Source organism: Choloepus didactylus, chromosome 3 (assembly GCF_015220235.1).
Source record: "Choloepus didactylus isolate mChoDid1 chromosome 3, mChoDid1.pri, whole genome shotgun sequence".
In the NCBI taxonomy this organism is placed as follows: Eukaryota; Metazoa; Chordata; class Mammalia; order Pilosa; family Megalonychidae; genus Choloepus; species Choloepus didactylus.
The window spans coordinates 197,122,837-197,141,420 of record NC_051309.1 but is presented as its reverse complement, the minus strand read 5'-3'; positions in this window follow the sequence as shown (position 1 = coordinate 197,141,420).

Sequence of the window (18,584 nt, the reverse complement as noted above, 5' to 3'; positions counted from 1 at the left end):
TTCAAGAGATAAAGATTCCATGGCATAGGTTGTCTCAGCTCTCACTTTCACAGGGGAGATTTTTTCTCTTTTATGCTTTGACAGTGGTTGATTATATAGAATTCCAACCAACCTCCCCAATTTCAAAGCATTTCTGTGAACACCTGACCTATAGTTTGCTGAGTACCAGGTGCAGATCTGATTAGCTTCAGGTGTCCCAATGTTATTTGTTCACAAGGATTTTAGTTCTTTCCCGTCCTTTGTATCTAATTTTTCCACACTTCAAAACTTGAGGATTCTTATTTCCTTTAAACAAATAGTATAATCACTTACTGAGCGTAGAAATGCATTTGCAGATGAATCATAGTCATGTGCTTCCACATTAAATGTTGGATTTCGGTTCTGAACTCTAAATCTCTGTGGTGTGAGTGGCAGCAGGTAAAGGTTTTAAACTCTTTCTAACAGATGGAAAAAAGTCTTGTCAGTTATTAAATTGCCACTGAGCTATTTTTAGTTTCTTATTTTTTCAGAACTCTTTTTTTTCTTGGTTACATTATATGCCACAATTTTAAAGGGTAGCTTTTATTTTTCTATTTTGGAAGCAAAAACAGAAATTTCTAGTAACTGTTGTCTTTACTTTTTCCTAAGTTTATTTCCTGTTCTGTGCTGTTTCTGCATTTGGGATTTGAGAAAATAATACCTGGGGTATGTTGTTAATGATTCTCACTTTGAAAAACAAAATGATAGCATTGTCATATGAGATTAGTATGACTTTCTCTACTTTACTCTTGATTGATACCTACATCCCATTTTAAATCCAATGTAGTAACAAGGAATCTCAGTGACTTACATGATGAATGACCTTGTCAAGAATGAGGACTCGAGTCTTTTCCACTCAGTAGTTATGCTAGAGTGAATCATAGGTGGGGTACAGTTTGAGATTGAGAATATCATAAACAGCTGGCTATCCAGGAGACAAATTATAAATGTGATCCGGCTGCTGCTTTTGAGTCAAAGAACTTAAAAAACAGCAACTGTGGTGAAGAAAATTGATATAGAAAGCATGGAAATGATGTTAGGAAATGAAACAAACGTCAAGTTGATGAATTACAAAAGACATGGAGGTACTTCTAGTGACAAGGGGTGGGTTTCCAGGCTGGGCACATGCAGAAAAGTTTTGACAGTGGCTCTGTGTCTTCTTTTCCACCTGTCCTGAATTTACAGGTCAGTCTCCTTCTTTCTGTCCCCCAAAGGATCATGGCAGAAGTACTCAATCAACCTCCAACCCCCAACACACATGCATGCACAAACACACAAACACACAATGAGTGACACTGATTAATCTGCATGGAATAAAACTAAATTTAGCTGAAGGAAAGAAATAGGTCTTGTTCTATGGCTGTGACTGTGGGATCCTTTCTGTAGGACTCTGACTACTGGTTTTTGGTGTGACAAAGCCATTGTTCATGCCTATTACTCCAGGATTTCCCTTTGACTGTAGCACTTCTGATAATGTGTAACAGTTCTGGAGCAACAACACCGCAAGGAAAATTTCTTAAAATGGGCAATGGAAGAAATTTGATAGAGCTGGATCACAGACTGGGCAAATGGCAGAGTTTCTTTTTACTCTTTGAAAGGCCTTAGTAATATATAAATCAAATTTTAACAGTATTCTAACTCTAACTTCAGCAGGGAGACAATATGGTTCACTGGAAATGATTTCAGCTTTCAAATCATGATCTTGCATTAAAAAACTGGACCCATCTCACTTACTGAGAATCTCTATGGGCCTTAGTTTCTCATTCTCTGAATTAACACTAATCCTGCAACGTTATTGAAAACATTAATGAGATGATGCAGAATCTCTAGCATTGTTATTTTCACAAAATAAGTGATAAAAATATATCTCAGAGAATGTCAACTATAAAAAGCAATTTTGATCCTACTCCTGTGTGGTATGACTAGGTGAAACTTAGACATGTTGTCTGTTTGAACAAGTTTGTGGACCAAAACAACAACCAATGGGCAAAATGATTATATTAACAAATTACTGTATTCTGGAAATATTTTAAAATAGTTATGTGTCTATAGCAATAGATACAGCCTAAGGCAAGGCTATGCTAGCATGATAACAAAGTAACAGATTACACCCTTTCATAAAATACATAGGTTTTCTTCATTTACCCTTGTCACATAATGGCCCTTGTTACATACGAACAGCATAATTTTAAATCATGGTTCTCTAAAGATAATTCAATGGTGGCTGTTACCCGCCTTTTTAAAAGCTGACTGCTCAACCTACATGTGGATGGCCCAGAATTGACCTGATAAACCTGGAGAAAGACTGAAAAAATGTTGTGATCTCTTCAATTAACTTTGATATCCACCAGATATATCAGATTTGATGCAGACCTCTGGCCTGGTAATCTGGTGGATGTTATCAAAATGAATATTTTAAGCTAATTAGTGTCCTGAAGTGACTTAAAATTCACAGTTCATGAAGGTTGATGAGACACCACAAGGATTTTGGAGTAAGATCCTTTTAGGAAAGGAGCAACTGGAGCCACTGAGTTGAACTATCAATCCTGCCTATTTTAGCTAAACTGAAACAGGAAAAAAGAACTAAAAATGGTTTTATGTTATTTTTGTGCAAGTGATAGAGCTTGGTAAAATCATTAAGTACCATAAAGAAAGATTTCCCCACCTTTTGCATCATTCAGGACACACACTAGGCAGCAAACATGACAGGGTCCATCCTTGCTTGAAGGGCTCATAATTCTGTTCCTCTCACTTGGGGTTCTACATGTGCACCCCTGCTCCCTCAACCACGCCCAAAGTGTGCTTTCAGTGGACCTCCTGGTAGCTAAAGGACTGCCACAGTAACACCTCACCCAAGTCTCCCAGCTGGAAATTTGCTCTTCTTGCATGCAGTTAAATGTTTCTTTCCTGTATCCCATGTCCTGGCTGCTTTCTGTTACAGACTAAAGCAGACAGATAAACTAAACTCCACTACAGGATCAATAACTGATATCTCACTTGACTTGAAAGAGATTTTACTTTAATAAGCGGCTTTTGAAGACACAGTCATTAATCTGTAGGAATAAATAATTTATGATCCTATGAAAAGACATTAACGGACTTATTTTGGGCAGGTGGGTCTCGTCGGAGCCCCTAAAAAATACCTTATCAATGACTCCTCAATTCGTAGATCTATATATTAAGCTACCTTTGATTAGCACACTTACAGGAAGAGCTCAATTTTGATGATAAGGTGTGCTACTTTAAAGGAGAATCTCAGTCAAAGTCAATGATCAAAGGTCATAATATAACTTCTATCTTATGATAATCACAAAGAAAGCTCAACATCTTAACAATCAACCATCTTAAAAGTATACAATATTGGCAATAAAAGCACAAAAATATAATAACTTTAGAAAGAAACTGTCTTTTGAAATACTGCCAGCCAGAAAGCTCTGCAGATGAAAAGCAAGTAAAGACTTTCTCTTTATTATAGTCAAATATTCACTCTCAAACATTTTTCTTTTCGATGAGCAGAAACGAGTTTTCCTTTTTTAAAAAGCAGTATTTCAAACAACGTGTTTTCTTGTGATAAGGGATCTGTTTAAATGTCTTTACAAAAGAGGACCTTCAAAATGGTATGTTACAGTGGAAAGCACTAGGATCACAAATCACACTGATTTTAAAAGGACCCAAAATTCTGTAAAATAGCTCCACCCTTGCCAAGTTCTTTCAGGGAGATGCATTTTTTTCTTCAGGAAGATTTATGTTAAGAGTTATTTGTTAGTTAGTGCTGCTTTGTAAAGAGTAAAGCCAAAAAGAACCTCTCTTAAAATTTCTCAAAACTCAGCTCCCACCTTTCCCCTCCAATTGTAATGGTATAAAGTCATATTAATGTATTCTCTTTCTAAGAATCAGCTCTATAAAAATATTTAGAGAGTAATTAATTATGAAACCAACTTTACTACATTTTCTTGCTTCATTTTTCCCTAAGATAAATGCTTACCTTTCTCTTGAGCTTACAGTACTATAGCAGATATTCTCTGATATATAATTTAGGAAATATTTAACCTATACTTTTGCTTTACAAAATGACTTGAGAAATATTTTTAGAATTATTCTGTAATAGTCCAGATGTAAATTGGAGTGTAATAATTTATGCATGGGATATGCAGTGACACCTGGCCCTCGGCCTCTTGTCTAACAATACACTAGACAAGAATTATTACTCCATAATTCACACCCTGTCACGTCTTATTGCTTAATTAAAGCACAACCTTCCTCTTCATGACAAGCAATTGGACTCTTAACATTATAGATGATTATCCAACCTAACATATTTTATTTTTACAACTTACTCTTGGTGTGTGTGCAAAGGATGTTTATTTCAGGTACACTTACCTGTGAAAACATGAAAAATCTGTTTCTTACTTACCCTCTGGCTGTTGTTCATATTGCCACTAGCAATAACATAGGCCACATAATAGATGTTAGGAGTTAGAAATTTACGTATTGAAATAACAGTCCAATATCTATAAAGATAATTAGTACATAAGTGTGATGGAACCAGAGTGTTTAATATTTTCTTTTCTTAATTCTTCTATTGATCAAGGAAACACTAAAGATTATACCTATGTGCATGTACATTGCACAAATAAATGTCAGTAAATAAATAAACAAATATGCAGGGGCTAGACCAGGATATCTTAAAACAAACGTGCAGGGTCTATGCAAGAAAATCTTAAAACTCTACAGAAGAACTCAAAAGAGAAGAAGTAAATGATAAAATCTACCATGTACTTGGATAAGAACATCCTACACTGCAAAGGTATTCTGTTCCCTCAAATGTATCTATAGATTTAATAATCATTCAATTTAAATCCAAAAATCAAGTGTTCATTCTTGACAACGTGATACTAAAATGTTTGTGTTAATATGTATTCAGATGGCTAGAAGACTCCACAGGGATGGCGGACGAAAGCAGTGAGAGCTGTCTGTCCTATCACATAGGGAGACAAGTTACCTTGGTACTATAATTAAAACAATTTGGTATTGGATCAATGACAGTCTAGATCAATGACAGTCTAGAAATAGACACAGGTGCATATGGAAATTTAGTTTATGATATAAGTAATATTTGAGATAAATGGAATAGGAACAACTGGTTAACATCTGAAAATAAATAAATCTGAACTCTTACCAAATTATTTAAACCAAAATAATTCTCAAATGGATAAAAATTTGAATATGAAAAATAGAACCATATTTATAGAAAGCAATTTTTTTTTATAAATGAAATAAGACTTTTTAAATTCAATACAAAACCCAGAAGTCATAAAGAAATGGTGAAAAAAATTGGTCCAGTATGCCACACATAAAATTAAAAGGAAATGAAAATCTGGGGAATGTATTTTTTTAGTAGGTATGAAGAGCTAATATTCTTCATTTGGAGAGAACACATTCAAATCAATAATTAAATTAAAAAGGGCAGTAGGTTAGGAAATCAGAATTCTTGACCATATCAATGTCATTACCTTGGTTGTCATATTTTACGATAATTTAGCAAGATTTTATCATTGGGAGAAACTGGGTTAAAGGTACACTGTTATTTCTTACAACTGCGTGTGAATTTGCAATTATCTCAAAATAAAAAGTTTATTTTAATTTTTTAAAATTATGAAAAATTACAAAAGAATTTATAGGAAGAGAAAAATACTAATAACCAATAAGCAGATAGAAAGATATTCATCTTCAGTCAAAATGTAAATCAAAAGAAATGAGAACCAATTTCCCCCTTATCAATTTGGTAAAAATTTAAAATACTTGATAACCAATGTTGGTGAGGATGAGAGTGTGAAAAAAGTCTCATTTACTGTTGGCAGAAGTATAACTTTGTGTAATCTTACTATAAGGCAATTAGGAGATATGTATAAATTTATACATATACATTATATATAATTTTTATTATATTTTATACAAGTAATATTTATATTTATAGATATAAATTATATATCTAAAATTATATATATATATATAAATTTTAAGTGTAAATGCCTTTTGCACCAGTAATCCAACTAGTGGTAATTTGCTTCATGAATACATCAGCAAATTTCCTCAAGTATATTCATGTAGGGATTTGGCAAACACATGGAAGTGTTTGTAACAGTAAAATATTAGAAACAACTAGAGTTCATCAAAGAATAAAGCACTGGCTAAATGAACTTTGGTACATCCATAAGTAAACAGCTATTAAAAAGAACGAGGGAGGCAGGGCAAGATGGCGGACTGGTGAGCTGTATGTTTTAGTTACTCCTCCAGGAAAGTAGGTAGAAAGCCAGGAACTGCGTGGACTGGACACCACAGAGCAATCTGACTTTGGGCATACTTCATACAACACTCATGAAAATGTGGAACTGCTGAGATCAGCGAAATCTGTAAGTTTTTGCGGCCAGGGGACCCGCGCCCCTCCCTGCCAGGCTCAGTCCCGTGGGAGGAGGGGCTGTCAGCTCCGGGAAGGAGAAGGGAGAACTGCAGTGGCAGCCCTTATCGGAAACTCATTCTTCTGATCCAAACTCCAACTATAGATAGACTGAGACCAGACACCAGAGAATCTGAGAGCAGCCAGCCCAGCAGAGAGGAGACAGGCATAGAAAAAAACAGCATGAAAAACTCCAAAATAAAAGCGGAGGATTTTTGGAGTTCTGGCGAACATAGAAAGGGGAAGGGCAGAGCTCAGACCCTCAGGCTCATATGCAAATCCCGAAGAAAAGCTGATCTCTCTGCCCTGTGGACCTTTCCTTAATGGCCCTAATTGCTTTGTCTCTTAGCATTTCAATAACCCATTAGAGGAGGCGGGGCAAGATGGCAGACTGGTGAGCTGTATGTTTTAGTTACTCCTCCAGGAAAGTAGGTAAAAAGCCAGGAACTGCGTGGACTGGACACCACAGAGCAATCTGTCTTTGGGCATACTTCATACAACACTCATGAAAACGTGGAACTGCTGAGATCAGCGAAATCTGTAAGTTTTTGCGGCCAGGGGACCCGCGCCCCTCCCTGCCAGGCTCAGTCCCGGGGGAGGAGGGGCTGTCAGCTCCAGGAAGGAGAAGGGAGAATTGCAGTGGCTGCTCTTATCGGAAACTCATTCTACTGATTCAAACTCCAACCATAGATAGACTGAGACCAGACACCAGAGACTCTGAGAGCAGCCAGCCCAGCAGAGAGGAGACAGGCATAGAAAAAAAACAACACAAAAAACTCCAAAATAAAAGCAGAGGATTTTTGGAGTTCTGGTGAACACAGAAAGGGGAAGGGCGGAGATCAGGCCTTGAGGCGCATATGCAAATCCCGAAGCAAGGCTGATCTCTCTGCCCTGTGCACCTTTCCTTAATGGCCCTGGTTGCTTTGTCTATTAGCATTTCAATAAACCATTAGATCTCTGAGGAGGCCGTTTTTTTTTTTTTTTTTTTTTTTTTTTTTAATCCTTTTTGCTTTTTCTAAAACAATTACTCTAAGAAGCTCAATACAGAAAGCTTCAAAGAATTGAAATTTGGGCACGTCAAGTCAAGAGCAGAACTAAGAGAGCTCTGAGACAAAAGGCAATAATCCAGTGGCTGAGAAAATTCACTAAACAACACAACTTCCCAAGAAAAGGGGGGTGTCCGCTCACAGCCACCACCCTGGTGGACAGGAAACACTCCTGCCCATCGCCAGCCCCATAGCCCAGAGCTGCCCCAGACAACCCAGTGTGACGGAAGTGCTTCAAATAACAGGCACACACCACAAAACTGGGCGTGGACATTAGCCTTCCCTGCAACCTCAGCTGAATGTCCCAGAGCTGGGAAGGGGGAGCAGTGTGAATTAACAGAGCCCCATTCAGCCATCATTTGAGCAGACTGGGAGCCTCCCAACACAGCCCAGCAGCCCAGAACTGCCCTGGGGGGACGGCACTCACCTGTGACATAGCACAGTCATCCCTCAACAGAGGACCCGGGGTGCACAGCCTGGAAGAGGGGCCCACTTGCAAGTCTCAGGAGCCATACGCCAATACCAAAGACTTGTGGGTCAGTGGCAGAGACAAACTGTGGCAGGACTGAACTGAAGGATTAGACTATTGCAGTAGCTTTAAAACTCTAGGATCATCAGGGAGATTTGATTGTTAGGGCCACCCCCCCTCCCCGACTGCCCAGAAACACGCCCCACATACAGGGCAGGCAACACCAACTACACACGCAAGCTTGGTACACCAATTGGGCCCCACAAGACTCACTCCCCCACTCACCAAAAAGGCTAAGCAGGGGAGATCTGGCTTGTGGAGAACAGGTGGCTCGTGGACGCCACCTGCTGGTTAGTTAGAGAAAGTGTACTCCACGAAGCTGTAGATCTGATAAATTAGAGATAAGGACTTCAACTGGTCTACAAGCCCTAAAAGAACCCTATCAAGTTCACCAAATGCCATGAGGCCAAAAACAACAGAAAATTATAAAGCATATGAAAAAACCAGACGATATGGATAACCCAAGCCCAAGCACCCAAATCAAAAGACCAGAAGAGACACACCTAGAGCAGCTACTCAAAGAACTAAAGATGAACAATGAGACCATAGTACGGGATATGAAGGAAATCAAGAAGACCCTAGAAGAGCATAAAGAAGACATTGCAAGACTAAATAAAAAAATGGATGATCTTATGGAAATTAAAGAAACTGTTGACCAAATTAAAAAGATTCTGGACACTCATAGTACAAGACTAGAGGAAGTTGAACAACGAATCAGTGACCTGGAAGATGACAGAATGGAAAATGAAAGCATAAAAGAAAGAATGGGGAAATAATTGAAAAACTCGAAATGGACCTCAGGGATATGATAGATAATATGAAACGTCCGAATATAAGACTCATTGGTGTCCCAGAAGGGGAAGAAAAGGGTAAAGGTCTAGGAAGAGTATTCAAAGAAATTGTTGGGGAAAACTTCCCAAATCTTCTAAACAACATAAATACACAAATCATAAATGCTCAGCGAACTCCAAATAGAATAAATCCAAAAAAACCCACTCCGAGACATATACTGATCACACTGTCAAACATAGAAGAGAAGGAGCAAGTTCTGAAAGCAGCAAGAGAAAAGCAATTCACCACATACAAAGGAAACAGCATAAGACTAAGTAGTGACTACTCAGCAGCCACCATGGAGGCGAGAAGGCAGTGGCACGATATATTTAAAATTCTGAGTGAGAGGAATTTCCAGCCAAGAATACTTTATCCAGCAAAGCTCTCCTTCAAATTTGAGGGAGAGCTTAAATTTTTCACAGACAAAGAAATGCTGAGAGAATTTGCTAACAAGAGACCTGCCCTACTGGAGATACTAAAGGGAGCCCTACAGACAGAGAAACAAAGACAGGACAGAGAGACTTGGAGAAAGGTTCAGTACTAAAGAGATTCGGTATGGGTACAATAAAGGATATTAATAGAGAGAGGGAAAAATATGGCAAACATAATCCAAAGGATAAGATGGCCGATTCAAGAAATGCCTTCACGGTTTTAACGTTGAATGTAAATGGATTAAACTCTCCAATTAAAAGATATAGATTCGCAGAATGGATCAAAAAAAATGAACCATCAATATGTTGCATACAAGAGACTCATCTTAGACACAGGGACACAAAGAAACTGAAAGTGAAAGGATGGAAAAAAATATTTCATGCAAGCTACAGCCAAAAGAAAGCAGGTGTAGCAATATTAATCTCAGATAAAATAGACTTCAAATGCAGGGATGTTTTGAGAGACAAAGAAGGCCACTACATACTAATAAAAGGGGCAATTCAGCAAGAAGAAATAACAATCATAAATGTCTATGCACCCAATCAAGGTGCCACAAAATACATGAGAGAAACATTGGCAAAACTAAAGGAAGCAATTGATGTTTCCACAATAATTGTGGGAGACTTCAACACATCACTCTCTCCTATAGATAGATCAACCAGACAGAAGACCAATAAGGAAATTGAAAACCTAAACAATCTGATAAATGAATTAGATTTAACAGACATCTACAGGACATTACATCCCAAATCACCAGGATACACATACTTTTCTAGTGCTCACGGAACTTTCTCCAGAATAGATCATATGCTGGGACATAAAACAAGCCTCAATAAATTTAAAAAGATTGAAATTATTCAAAGCACATTCTCTGACCACAATGGAATACAATTAGAAGTCAATAACCATCAGAGACTTAGAAAATTCACAAATACCTGGAGGTTAAACAACACACTCCTAAACAATCAGTGGGTTAAAGAAGAAATAGCAAGAGAAATTGCTAAATATATAGAGACGAATGAAAATGAGAACACAACATACCAAAACCTATGGGATGCAGCAAAAGCAGTGCTAAGGGGGAAATTTATAGCACTAAACGCATATATTAAAAAGGAAGAAAGAGCCAAAATCAAAGAACTAATGGATCAACTGAAGAAGCTAGAAAATGAACAGCAAACCAATCCTAAACCAAGTACAAGAAAAGAAATAACAAGGATTAAAGCAGAAATAAATGACATAGAGAACAAAAAAACAATAGAAAGGATAAATATCACCAAAAGTTGGTTCTTTGAGAAGATCAACAAGATTGACAAGCCCCTAGCTAGACTGACAAAATCAAAAAGAGAGAAGACCCATATAAACAAAATAATGAATGAAAAAGGTGACATAACTGCAGATCCTGAAGAAATTAAAAAAATTATAAGAGGATATTATGAACAACTGTATGGCAACAAACTGGATAATGTAGAAGAAATGGACAATTTCCTGGAAACATATGAACAACCTAGACTGACCAGAGAAGAAATAGAAGACCTCAACCAACCCATCACAAGCAAAGAGATTCAATCAGTCATCAAAAATCTTCCCACAAATAAATGCCCAGGGCCAGATGGCTTCACAGGGGAATTCTACCAAACTTTCCAGAAAGAACTGACACCAATCTTACTCAAACTCTTTCAAAACATTGAAAAAAATGGAACACTACCTAACTCATTTTATGAAGCTAACATCAATCTAATACCAAAACCAGGCAAAGATGCCACAAAAAAGGAAAACTACCGGCCAATCTCCCTAATGAATATAGATGCAAAAATCCTCAACAAAATACTTGCAAATCTAATCCAAAGACACATTAAAAAAATCATACACCATGACCAAGTGGGGTTCATTCCAGGCATGCAAGGATGGTTCAACATAAGAAAAACAATCAATGTATTACAACACATTAAAAACTCGAAAGGGAAAAATCAATTGATCATCTCAATAGATGCTGAAAAAGCATTTGACAAAATCCAACATCCCTTTTTGATAAAAACACTTCAAAAGGTAGGAATTGAAGGAAACTTCCTCAACATGATAAAGAGCATATATGAAAAACCCACAGCCAGCATAGTACTCAATGGTGAGAGACTGAAAGCCTTCCCTCTAAGATCAGGAACAAGACAAGGATGCCCGCTGTCACCACTGTTATTCAACATTGTGCTGGAAGTGCTAGCCAGGGCAATCCGGCAAGACAAAGAAATAAAAGGCATCCAAATTGGAAAAGAAGTAAAACTGTCATTGTTTGCAGATGATATGATCTTATATCTAGAAAACCCTGAGAAATCAACGATACACCTACTAGAGCTAATAAACAAATTTAGCAAAGTAGCGGGATACAAGATTAATGCACATAAGTCAGTAATGTTTCTATATGCTAGAAATGAACAAACTGAAGAGACACTCAAGAAAAAGATACCATTTTCAATAGCAACTAAAAAAATCAAGTACCTAGGAATAAACTTAACCAAAGATGTCAAAGACCTATACAAAGAAAACTACATAACTCTACTAAAAGAAATAGAAGGGGACCTTAAAAGATGGAAAAATATTCCATGTTCATGGATAGGAAGGCTAAATGTCATTAAGATGTCAATTCTACCCAAACTCATCTACAGATTCAATGCAATCCCAATCAAAATTCCAACAACCTACTTTGCAGACTTGGAAAAGCTAGTTATCAAATTTATTTGGAAAGGGAAGATGCCTCGAATTGCTAAAGACACTCTAAAAAAGAAAAACGAAGTGGGAGGACTTACACTCCCTGACTTTGAAGCTTATTATAAAGCCACAGTTGCCAAAACAGCATGGTACTGGCACAAAGATAGACATATAGATCAATGGAATCGAATTGAGAATTCAGAGATAGACCCTCAGATCTATGGCCGACTGATCTTTGATAAGGCCCCTAAAGTCACCGAACTGAGCCATAATGGTCTTTTCAACAAATGGGGCTGGGAGAGTTGGATATCCATATCCAAAAGAATGAAAGAGGACCCCTACCTCACCCCCTACACAAAAATTAACTCAAAATGGACCAAAGATCTCAATATAAAAGAAAGTACCATAAAACTCCTAGAAGATAATGTAGGAAAACATCTTCAAGACCTTGTATTAGGAGGCCACTTCCTAGACTTTACACCCAAAGCACAAGCAACAAAAGAGAAAATAGATAAATGGGAACTCCTCAAGCTTAGAAGTTTCTGCACCTCAAAGGAATTTCTCAAAAAGGTAAAGAGGCAGCCAACTCAATGGGAAAAAATTTTTGGAAACCATGTATCTGACAAAAGACTGATATCTTGCATATACAAAGAAATCCTACAACTCAATGACAATAGTACAGACAGCCCAATTATAAAATGGGCAAAAGATATGAAAAGACAGTTCTCTGAAGAAGAAATACAAATGGCCAAGAAACACATGAAAAAATGTTCAGCTTCACTAGCTATTAGAGAGATGCAAATTAAGACCACAATGAGACACCATCTAACACCGGTTAGAATGGCTGCCATTAAACAAACAGGAAACTACAAATGCTGGAGGGGATGTGGAGAAATTGGAACTCTTATTCATTGTTGGTGGGACTGTATAATGGTTCAGCCACTCTGGAAGTCAGTCTGGCAGTTCCTTAGAAAACTAGATATAGAGCTACCATTCGATCCAGCGATTGCACTTCTCGGTATATACCCGGAAGATCGGAAAGCAGTGACACGAACAGATATCTGCACGCCAATGTTCATAGCAGCATTATTCACAATTGCCAAGAGATGGAAACAACCCAAATGTCCTTCAACAGATGAGTGGATAAATAAAATGTGGTATATACACACGATGGAATACTACGCGGCAGTAAGAAGGAACGATCTGGTGAAACATATGACAACATGGATGAACCTTGAAGACATAATGCTGAGCGAAATAAGCCAGGCACAAAAAGAGAAATATTATATGCTACCACTAATGTGAACTTTGAAAGATGTAAAACAAATGGTTTATAATGTAGAATGTAGGGGAACTAGCAGTAGAGAGCAATTAAGGAAGGGGGAACAATAATCCAAGAAGAACAGATAAGCTATTTAACGTTCTGGGGATGCCCAGAAATGACTATGGTCTGTTAATTTCTGATGGATGTAGTAGGAACAAGTTCACTGAAATGTTGCTATATTATGTAACTTTCTTGGGGTAAAGTAGGAACATGTTGGAAGTTAAGCAGTTATCTTAGGTTAGTTGTCTTTTTCTTACTCCCTTGCTATGGTCTCTTTGAAATGTTTTTTTACTGTATGTTTGTTTTCTTTTTAACTTTTTTTTTCATACAGTTGATTTGAAAAAAGAAGGGAAAGTTAAAAAAAAAAAAAAAGAAAGAAAAAAGACAAAGAAGGAAAAAAAAAAAAAAAGATGTAGTGCCCCCTTGAGGAGCCTGTGGAGAATGCAGGGGTATTCGCCTACCCCACCTCCATGGTTGCTAACATGACCACAGACATAGAGGACTGGTGGTTTGATGGGTTGAGCCCTCTACCATAAGTTTTACCCTTGGGAAGACGGTTGCTGCAAAGGAGAGGCTAGGCCTCCCTGTATTTGTGCCTAAGAGTCTCCTCCTGAAGGCCTCTTTGTTGCTCAGATGTGGCCCTCTCTCTCTGGCTAAGCCAACTTGAAAGGTGAAATCACTGCCCTCCCCCCTACGTGGGATCAGACACCCAGGGAAGTGAATCTCCCTGGCAACGTGGAATATGACTCCCGGGGAGGAATGTAGACCCGGCATCGTGGGATGGAGAACATCTTCTTGACCAAAAGGGGGATGTGAAAGGAAATGAAATAAGCTTCAGTGGCAGAGAGATTCCAAAACGAGCCGAGAGATCACTCTGGTGGGCACTCTTACGCACACTTTAGACAACCTTTTTTAGGTTCTAAAGAATTGGGGTAGCTGGTGGTGGATACCTGAAACTATTAAACTACAACCCAGAACCCATGAATCTTGAAGACAGTTGTATAAAAATGTAGCTTATGAGGGGTGACAGTGGGATTGGGAATGCCATAAGGACCAAACTCCACTTTGTCTAGTTTATGGATGGATGTGTAGAAAAGTAGGGGAAGCAAACAAACAGACAACGGTACCTAGTGTTCTTTTTTACTTCAATTGCTCTTTTTCAATCTAATTATTATTCTTGTTATTTTTGTGTATGTGCTAATGAAGGTGTCAGGGATTGATTTAGGTGATGAATGTACAACTATGTAATGGTACTGTAAACAATCGAAAGTACAATTTGTTTTGTATGACTGCGTGGTATGTGAATATATCTCAATAAAATGATGATTAAAAAAAAAATAACCCATTAGATCTGTGAGGAGGGCCCTTTTTTTTTTTTTTTTATTCCTTTTTTCTTTTTCTAAAACAATTACTCTAAGAAGCCCAATACAGAAAGCTTCAAAGACTTGCAATTTGGGCAGGTCAAGACAAGAGCAGAACTAAGAGAGCTCTGAGACAAAAGGCAATAATCCAGTGGCTGAGAAATTCCACTAAACACCACAACTTCCCAAGAAAAGGGGGGTGTCTGCTCACAGCCATCATCCTGGTGGACAGGAAACACTCCTGCCCATCACCAGCCCCATAGCCCAGAGCTGCCCCACACAGCTCAGTGTGATAGAAGTGCTTCAAATAACAGGCACACTCCACAAAACTGGGCGTGGACATTAGCCTTCCCTGCAACCTCAGCTGATTGTCCCAGAGTTGGGAAGGTGGAGCAGTGTGAATTAACAAAGCCCCATTCAGCCATCATTTCAGTAGACTGGGAGCCTCCCTACACAGCCCAGCATCCCAGAACCGCCCTGGGGGGATGGCACTCACCTGTGACATAGCACAGTCATCCCTCAACAGAGGACCAGGGGGTGCACGGCCTGGAAGAGGGACCCACTTGCAAGTCTCAGGAGCCATACACCAATACCAAGGACTTGTGGGTCAGTGACAGAGACAAACTGTGGCAGGACTGAACTGAAGGATTAGACTATTGCAGCAGCTTTAAAACTCCAGGATCACCAGGGTGATTTGATTGTTAGAGCCTCCCCCACTCCCTGACTGCCCAGAAACACGCCCCATATACAGGGTGGGCAACACCAACGACACATGCAAGCTTGGTACACCAATTGGACCCCACAAGACTCACTCCCCCACTCACCACAAAGGCAAAGCAGGGGAGAACTGGCTTGTGGAGAACAGGTGGCTCGTGGACGCCACCTGCTGGTTAGTTAGAGAAAGTGTACTCCATGAAGCCGTAGATCTGATAAATAAGAGATAAGGACTTCAATTGGTCTACAAATACTAAAAGAACCCTATCAAGTTCAGCAAATGCCAAGAGGCCAAAAACAACAGAAAATTATAAAGCATATGACAAAACCAGACGATATGGATAACCCAAGCCCAAGCACCCAAATCAAAAGATCAGAAGAGACACAGCACCTAGAGCAGCTACTCAAAGAACTAAAGATGAACAATGAGACCATAGTACAGAATACAAAGGATATCAAGAAGACCCTAGAAGAGCATAAAGAAGACATTGCAAGACTAAATAAAAAAATAGATGATCTTATGGAAATTAAAGAAACTGTTGACCAAATTAAAAAGATTCTGGACACTCATAGTACAAGACTAGAGGAAGTTGAACAACGAATCAGTGACCTGGAAGATGACAGAATGGAAAATGAAAGCATAAAAGAAAGAATGGGGAAAAAAATTGAAAAAATCGAAACGGACCTCAGAGATATGACAGATAATATAAAACGTCCTAATATAAGACTCATTGGTGTTCCAGAAGGGGAAGAAAAGGGTAAAGGTCTAGGAAGAGTATTTAAAAAGAATGAGACAATATCTCTGAATCAATGTACATCAAAACCAAGAGTAAAGAGCAAGGTATAAAACAATTGACATAAATTTCCCTCATATAAATAAAAAAATCTTTTTCCTTATTACTGCTCATGCTCCATCCTCCTTCCCTCTCCTCAAAAACCCATCCTGGATTCACACATCTTTAGTCTGTAGTGCCCTTTACCGTTTACTCCTCATAGTCATCTACAGACCCCGAGGTCACTGGCCTACAGTCCTTGGAGATGTGTACCTTTCTTTACTCTAACTCTTTCCAGCACTACTCCTGTCAAAGTGCTGAGTGCTATTAATATCCACTTCGGTGCTTCCAATATCCTGGTCTCCCAGTTCTGAGCTCCAAAGTTCTTGTACCCTACCCTTCTTTTGCCACTCATTGGTATGGTTGCCACCTAGACTCTTTCATAATAAAAAAAAAAAGAATAAAAGAAAGAAATCTCTCCGTTATCTCAATTTTAAGCGTCTCATTTACTAACACTTCCCTTCTATCATCCCAGCTCATTCCCTAGAGGACTCAAACTCCAATTTTGAAATTGCATGTGCAATCTATTGATTCTACCTCCATTCTACTGCCTCTCACTCCTCACTTAAATAAGCTTCTTCAGTTTAAAATTCCACAATCCTTCACTAGAAACACCCCCTTTGCATAAACCATCAACTCACTTGCCCACTCCATTACTGCCTTTGACCAATTACTATCTACTCCCATTTAATATTCACCTGGCAAAACCCCAAACTGTCAAATCCAACTCTGCCTAGTCTATATCTGCATTTGCACAGCTGAATGCATTGAAGAATAACACACCACCATGCAGACTGGTCTCACCCTAAATTCATGATCATTATTTCCATGGTACTTTTGTGCTTCCAGGCTATCAATTTATTTCCCCACTTGGCTCATGTCCTATCCCCAACTTCAATCACTATTTCATATGCTTTCCTCTATCTTCAAATCTCCTCTGCCATCCTCAATATCAACTGCTGACCTTACGTCTTATTGCACTGAAATAAAATGGAGAATTTCCACAAGATCTCTCTTTGTCTAACCCTTTCTGCATCTGGACCTATTTACTCTGATTTCTCTCCTGTTACTGCCTCTGACTAATTACTGTCTCCCTTCACTTTTGCACCAGGCCTGCTATCCTCCCACCGACCTAAGAGTACTCTGTTAGTCCTTCTCTCTCTCTTGCATCATCAATTTTCCCCTGTGGATTGACTCATCCCTAACAAATATAAAACATACTACTACTTTTCTTATCTTGAACAAAACCCAAACTTTCTTTCCTCCTCTTCCACGATAGCTAACATCCAATTTCTTTGCTCCTATTTACAGCCACTCATTGTCTTTAGCCCACTTCAATTTGATCTTATCTCCCACTATACCACCAATTACCTAACACTCGTAGGCCAATCCAGTCTTCATGTTCCTTGATATAAGGGCAGTATTTTACAATGACTTCCCCTTGGCTCCAGGTCACCACCCTTTGCCGGTTTCCTCCCACTCCATGGGGTACTCCTCAGAAACCCGGGGGTGCCGCACGTCTAAGCCCTTGTCTTCTCTTATTCTCTACCCACAATCATTCCTTTAGTGATTTCACCTGGTAAGGTGACTTCAAATACCATCTGTATGGTATGCTAAAGATCCCTAAATTTATATCTCCAGCCAAGACCTAAACCACATCTGGAGGTCTAATAGGCATCTCAAACTAAACAGGTCCAAACAGGAACCCTGCTATCTTGTTCCTACTAGTCTTCGGATCTTCATAAACTGAAACTCCATCCTCTAGTTGCTCAGATCAAAAACTTTGGAGTTATCATTGGCTTTTCTTGGTATCTCAAATCATATCCATTCATTAGCAAATTCGGTCAATTCTACCTTCAAAAAGCTATCGCCTTTTTGCATATATGTTATACTTCACAATAAGGAAATAACTGAAACTATGGTACTATAACTCTTAACAACTTCGGAAATTCCTATATAACTACTTGTTAAATCATACTTTGAAAGATATTATCTTTTTGTATATATGTTATATTTCACAATAAGGAAACAACTGAAACTGTGGAACTATAACCCATAATATTCTTTGAAATTTGCTCTCTAACTACTTGTTAAATTGCATTTCGAAAGTTATTATTTCTACATATATATGTTATATTCTATAATAAAAATATGATTTAAAAACACATTTGGCATGTAAAACCATGTAAAATACCTCTGTTCTACCATCCTGGTCTAACCCACCATCATCTCTTGCCTGGATTATTACAATAGATTCCTAATTAGTGTCCCTGCTTCTGCCCTTTCCCTTCTTATATTCTCAACATAGCAACCAGGAATGTCCTTTCAAAACATACACC